At 48.8% G+C, this 6,474-nt stretch overlaps 1 long non-coding RNA gene across 4 annotated transcripts; it reads right to left on the reverse strand.

Moving 5' to 3' along the window:
* Positions 1–1,030: 1,030 nt before the first annotated feature.
* Positions 1,031–4,873, reverse strand: LOC123146892 (uncharacterized). 4 transcript variants are annotated; one of them, XR_006472962.1, is made up of 9 exons: positions 4,745–4,873; positions 4,565–4,650; positions 4,065–4,150; positions 3,903–3,973; positions 2,663–3,808; positions 2,477–2,587; positions 2,216–2,378; positions 1,599–2,141; positions 1,031–1,514 (listed from the first exon to the last, which is right to left on the reverse strand). It is a non-coding gene; the product is annotated as an uncharacterized lncRNA (long non-coding RNA). The 4 variants fall into 4 exon arrangements; XR_006472970.1 differs by lacking the exon at positions 3,903–3,973; XR_006472969.1 differs by lacking the exon at positions 1,599–2,141.
* Between the last annotated feature and the right edge of the window lie 1,601 nt (positions 4,874–6,474).

Genomic DNA, 6,474 nt, shown 5'->3' on the forward strand with positions numbered 1-6,474 from the left:
TCCAGTCCAGGGAAATTAAATTCAGGCTCGCCCGGCAACTTGGACCTGCACCCGGACCCGGGCAGGCTGACGAGGACCGAGGAACCCGTGCGTGCGACATGACCACAGGTTCAGCTCACCGATCCACGACGGCGACAAAAGATTCTGATTTTTTGTCCAAAAAACCCCCTACCGAGATGAATTGACAAAAGAGACTATCTCTGGATCAATTTGACAAAAAGGACCCCCTCAACGGTGGCGGCAGGCGCGGCAGGCGACACGTGGCACCTGCCGCCACGCCAGGAGGCGGCAGACCCTGCCGCCACCGCAGGAGGCGGCCACCCCAGCCGAACGGATTCCCCACAGTGCGTCGCGGCGCGACGGAACGGGGCGGGCCAGGTGGGCCCCGTCGCCACCGGGTGAGGCGGCCAGCCCTGGCGCGGTCGCTGCCTGGCCGACAGGCCCTGCTGCGAGCGGGCCCCGCCAGTGGGCCTCGCCGCCACAGCCTGAGGCGGCCTCACCTGGCCGACAGTGCTGGCCGACAGCTGGTGCTGCTCGGTTGCCGAGGCGTGGGACCCGCCGCCACTAGCGCAGGCGGCCGTTGCTGCATGCGCGCGCTGATTCCCGGGCCGACATGAGCACTGTAGTAAATGGCGTTGATTCCCACGTGTATGTGATTGCTTGTTGCTAGTGATGCTGATTTTCATGATTGAACGGGAATCCGATGCGGTGTGCTAATTTCACGGGCTCGCTGTTGCAAACTGGGCTGATTCCTTGCAGTGTGGATCTGCAGTGTGACCGACATGAGAACTGTGGCAAATGGCGCTCATTCCCATGCTTTGAAAATTGCTGCTGCAGGTGAGGTGACAGCACCCAAGAGCGTGATTTCCGCGCGGGGATATGGACACTAATGCCTGCTTTTGGTTCTGTAGTGCCGACACTACAGGGATCCTAAAATATCCCGCCTAATTTCCTCTGTTCTCGCTTATTTTCTTGCCATCATTAATCGTCTGAGCCTATAAAAGAAGACACCGAGGCTCTCGTCCAGCCATCCTAGAAATCGCCAGTGCGCATACATAGATGTTCAAATTGAAAAGTCTGATACACACATATGTAGATACAATGGGTCGCGCACGTGCATAGATGAATCACCCTACTTTACGACGACCACCTGGCCTTTCCTTACGACCGGAAGGCGACAAGCGATTAGGTGGCCGGGGCACACGAAGACCGCGGCCGTACTCCAATTCGGCTTCATGTGTCTGCGAGTCCTGCGTAGGTGGTGGAGTCGCGAATCCTTGTTGCGAACCTGAAGCGTAACTGTAGGCGTATGGTTGTGACTCCGGAGGGATAAAAGATGGGCCAATAACGTCCCCTCCGAAGAACTCTGTAACTAATGATGTAACCGTGTCGCCAAGATCATGTGATGCTCCCCGGAGGCCTGTGTTGACGCCATGATCATGTGATGCTCCCCGGAGGCCTGTGTTGACGCCGCGTTGGGTGTTCTCATCGCCCCAATTAACATCAGGTGTGTCCTGCACATAGAAACATTTTAAACAAACTGTTAGAGGATAATATATGATATCATTGTAAATGCATTAAAATGTAAACATGACTACCTAAGCATATCCCTCTCCTATACTGTCTGGCCATTGTACGTGGTGCTGGTTTAAATTTGGTACACGAGTCTCCTCGGGCATGGGGATCCCTCGCGTGGAGAGATACGGCTGAGATCCCTCACCTTGGGTGTATGCATCATATCCTGTGTACGCATATGGGTTAGGGGAAAGAAACTGCTCGGGCATCGAATCCAAGCCCGTGCCATGGTCCTGAGATGTCTGCCCCTAACGAAGCTGCATCGAAGAAGAGAGATGCAGCGGCAGAGATGAGTCATGTCGTGGCAATGTCGTTCTAGTACTCGGACCCTCCCCCCATTGCTCATGGCTCGTACGCGCCTCGCTCGGTCTAGACGACGGTGCCGCACTCGGTCTGGCTGACCTCACTACTGGCATGTATGCTCCAGTGGCAACGTCGTCGCCTCTACCGCAACTGAACTTCTTTGCCACGAATTGTTGCAAAAGTTTCTGGAATGTCTTGCGATATGGGCCCTGGGCCGGCATGCTATCCGTAGCCATCTGCCCTACTTCGTTGACATTTTCAAGCTGAACAATATTTGGATGTTATTTAGTTCAAATGATTATGAAATGATGGACCTAAAAAAGTTACAAGTGATTACCAGGTGGTCACGATAGTAAGCTGCATGCAGCTCAACATGTCTCCGCGCCTGGTCCTCTTGTGTGAGATGTGTTGGTATAGTAGCTGGCTGACTGGCCAGGCTAGCACGTGTGTTCATGCAGTACCACTGCTTGTACGCTTGATCTGTACTTCCATCGTACGGTCTGCAAAATTAAATAATTACATAAACCGTTGTGATGAAAGCAAAACATCTTCACGCATTGTATGATCATCGTAAAAAAATAATGTACACAAAATATACCTAAGTTGACGCACTATATCTGCTAGCGCTTCATTTTCCCACTTGTATACCCATTCACTGTTCTCTTCCCTTCAATCGTATAAACTCCAACCCCTGCCCATATTTGTTAGCCTGCAAATTATGTAACAAAGTATGAGTTTAGTAAATTAAAAATGACACTAACTATTTAGGGATGTCACATCTTACTTATGTGTTTCCTCGTCGATACGTCTGGGAAAAGGTGGTGGAATTTCTTGATAGAGACTGAACTATCTCATTACACGCTCTGGGTTGTAAGGTTCAACACACCACAGAAACAATAAGTTGCAGTGAGTCAGCCAGAATGCACTATCGGTCAACATGCCTGGTGTGAAGTGTCGAGCATCAAAGACCATTTTTAGCTGGTCCTGAGTCCACGGGTTCCATGTGACTTCTGCCTCATCAAGTATCTCAAACTGCTGGTGGTACATAGGGTAACAATTTTTCGCAGTATCTGGAGACCAACGTTTCTGTGCCTTTGTCCACCTGGTGGCCATAGTTGCGCTAGCACCCTTGCCAAAGTCGTATGGGTATATGGGTTGTACTATACGAGGTCGTCCTACAGGGAGGTATTCCCAGGACCACAACTGTAGAAACTCATAGGCGACACAAAGTAATGGAGCTTTTTGTGCATGATAGCATGGCAGAACCGAAGCTGTATTTTGGCTGCTCGGGTAAAGGTTCATCTACCATATTCTCTGCAATGTAGATGAGACCAGGGACAACAACGTCCCCATGTGAATTTGAAAATAGATTCCCGAGGAGCCACAACAAATACGCAAACAGATGTCTTTTTCTCGTCTCCTTATTGGCGAAGCTAGATAAATTAAGAAAGTTATCACGAAGCCAGACGAGTGGGATGCCCCGAGGGTTACCAGAACGTTGTGATTCTGGCATTTCCATCCCAAGACGCGCTGCTATATCTAATGCCCAAGATGGAGACACTCGTGGAGAGACTACCGGCTCACCTCTAATTGGTAGAGCAGTGATCATAGAAACATCTTTCAGTGTAGGTGCAAGCTCCCCAAAACGAAAGTGAAAGGTGTGGGTTTCAGGTCTCCACCGGTCAACGAGGGATGTCAAAAGGGATGGGTCCGAACGTACTTGGTCGTCGCATGATGTGAGCCTAGCAAAACCTTGTAGTCCATAAGCGTCAAGGTAAGCAAGGAAATGATTGTGTATTGGCCATGTTTTCTTTATGGTTCGAAGTCTGAAAGGCCGATAATCATGCTTAGTATTTGGTTTCAAAAATAGGTGGCAACGGTGGCCGGCGTCATGGGGCCCCTGCAAAAGCACTGGCACTTCACCCATAACCTGCACACAAACATACAAATATAAATTACGAGGAAGACAGAAATACAAATGCAAATCAAAATTAACTTAAAAAATACAAAAAGATACGATTTACATTAATTATCTGAAGTTAACATCAGGAGTATAATAAATATCCGTCGTCAGTACTATATGAACCTCGTCAACCTATTATCACATTAACAACAATATTACACACGGATTTTTCTTCCTGCTAACAAAAGTATGAAAATAGCACTTCCATGTATGTGTTCATCACCTCAAAATGGGACAGCGAAAATGGAAACACAATTTCTTCAATCACGTCTTCTCCTCCTTGTTTGCTACTAAGATGAATTATTTTACCTAATTACATACATCATTAAGTACATTAGCACCTAATCTTAACATATAAAATTTAGATTATTACGACATAATAAAGTAGACCTACGATTTCCTAACTATAGACTTATTAATAAACATACCACATAAAATAACATACCACATGAAATAACATACCGCATGCAATAAACAATTACAGTACAATTTTTTTTAATTACCGTATTAAGATTTCCCGCATGTCAATACTAATGGACGCACCTAACATTGATGCAACATCTTCAACCTATTATTTCAAAAAATAGTTTAAATGCTACATCTCTCGTCTGAAATTATTTCTAACCTCTAAGCACTACCATCACATAGCTAATAAGGAGCTAAAGGACAAACTAATTACCACCTTGCATGCACAAATAAATAAATGTATTTCAAAGCTCATACCTTGATCTTCAACTTCGTAGTTCACTTTGCTACACAAATCCTATTCCCGAAGCACTAAATGACTCCAAAAATTGATGAAATAATACCTAACACAGCAGAGAACACATAGTTATGAACTAAACAAAAATAGTACAAACTGCATGCATGTGAACAAAACCAACAAAAATGGATAGATCTTACCTTCGTCTATCTTTTCTTCAACTTCAGCATATTCAAAATCCAACTCTAAATCACCCTAAATCACGAATGAAATGTGTAATGGGTTTTGCTTTCTCTCTGTTCTTACACGCAGAGAGTAGAAGAGGAGGGCACAGTGTGCTTGCGTGCGGAGCATACACATAGTATATAAAGAAGGAGCATCCCTGTAGTGTCGGCACAACAGTTCCCGCCCGTGAAATTCATCGTCCTCCGCGCGTGGGAATCAGCCCAGTTTGCAACAGTGAAATTCATCGTTATTACGCGCGTGGGAATCAACGCCATTTGCCACAGTGGCTCATGTCGGCCAAAGGAATCCGCGCATGCAGTAACGGGCCGCCTGCGCTAGTGGCAGCGGGGCCCGCGCCTCGGCCAGTGTGCAGCAGCAGCTGTCGGCAGGCGAGGCCGCCTCAGGCAGTGGCGGCGAGGCCCACCGGCGGGGCCCGCACGAAGCAGGGCCTGTCGGCCAGTCAGCGACCGCGCCAGGGCTGGCCGCCTCGCCCAGTGGCGGCTGGGCCCACCTGGCCCGCCCCGTTCCGTCGCGGCGCGGGAGGAGCTGGGAATCCGTTCTGGCTGGGTGGCCGCCTCCGGCGGTGGCGGCCGGGCCCGCCGCCTCCTGGCGTGGCGGCAGGTGCCACGTGTCGTCTGCCGCGCCTGCCGCCACCGTTAAGGGGGTCCTTTTTGCCAAATTCATCCGTAGGTAGTCTTTTTTGTCAATTCATCTCGGCAGGGGGTCTTTTTGACAAAAAATCAAAGATTCTCTCCCTTCCTGACCCTGTGTGTGCTTGGTGTTTCGCGTGCCGAGGAGAGGAGCGGCTGTGGTGGTTTTGCTGCTGCTCGCCCGTGTGCGTGAGCCGTCGGTCCGTCACGGGCTGAGCAACCAGGATTTTTATTTTTAATATAAGGGGAGACCAGCCATGAAGATAAGGTAAAAATCATTCACCACTACTACCGCTGCTCCTACTCTACTCCAATGGAACTTCATTTTATTACGAGGATGCCCTTTGATGGAAATCTCTATATGCACTGCTACTAGTACATCATGAAATGAAGGGAGTACTACTAGCTTGGAATCGGGGCAAGTCTAGCCGAGAAAGTACCGGGCAAAACCATGTCCGTTTAGACAAGACACGCGCACGCGCACGTACACACGGACAACCAGTTAATTGACTGGGCTTTCATTCTCTCTCGTCACTCCGAATCGATCGCACCTTGGCACGTTTTTCAGTCGGGATGGACCGTTGAAACTTGAGACACCACTTCAGGCTACGCGCCGCTGAAAAAAATCATTAATCTGCAATCCTGCGTTCAACTTGACCTTGCGGTCAATAACACGCGCGCAATTACTAGCTACTAGGCCAAATATACATTCCCTAGCAGCGTGTTTGGTTCGGGGGAATTCGAGATAGGAAATGGGAGTTGAGGGGTGACCAGACTAAAAATGCACTGTTTGATTAGGGGGAACGGGAGTTTAAGTGGGAAGCGGGTAATCGTCAGTTAGTTTGACGAGGCCGACTTTACAGCAAATTTGTAACTCTATGCGAGAATGACGCGAGAGGGGGGGGGGGGGGGGAGGGGCAAAAGCCCCACCGGTTTTTATGTTACCCGAAACGACGTAGCGTCATACAATGTTTTTCATCGAGGAGATAAAAAACAACAAAGAGAGAGAGAGAGAGAGAGGACAACAGAAGGTACGTACAATACATCTAGGTACA

This window comes from Triticum aestivum, chromosome 1B (genome assembly GCF_018294505.1).
Source record: "Triticum aestivum cultivar Chinese Spring chromosome 1B, IWGSC CS RefSeq v2.1, whole genome shotgun sequence".
Lineage (NCBI taxonomy): Eukaryota > Viridiplantae > Streptophyta > Magnoliopsida > Poales > Poaceae > Triticum > Triticum aestivum.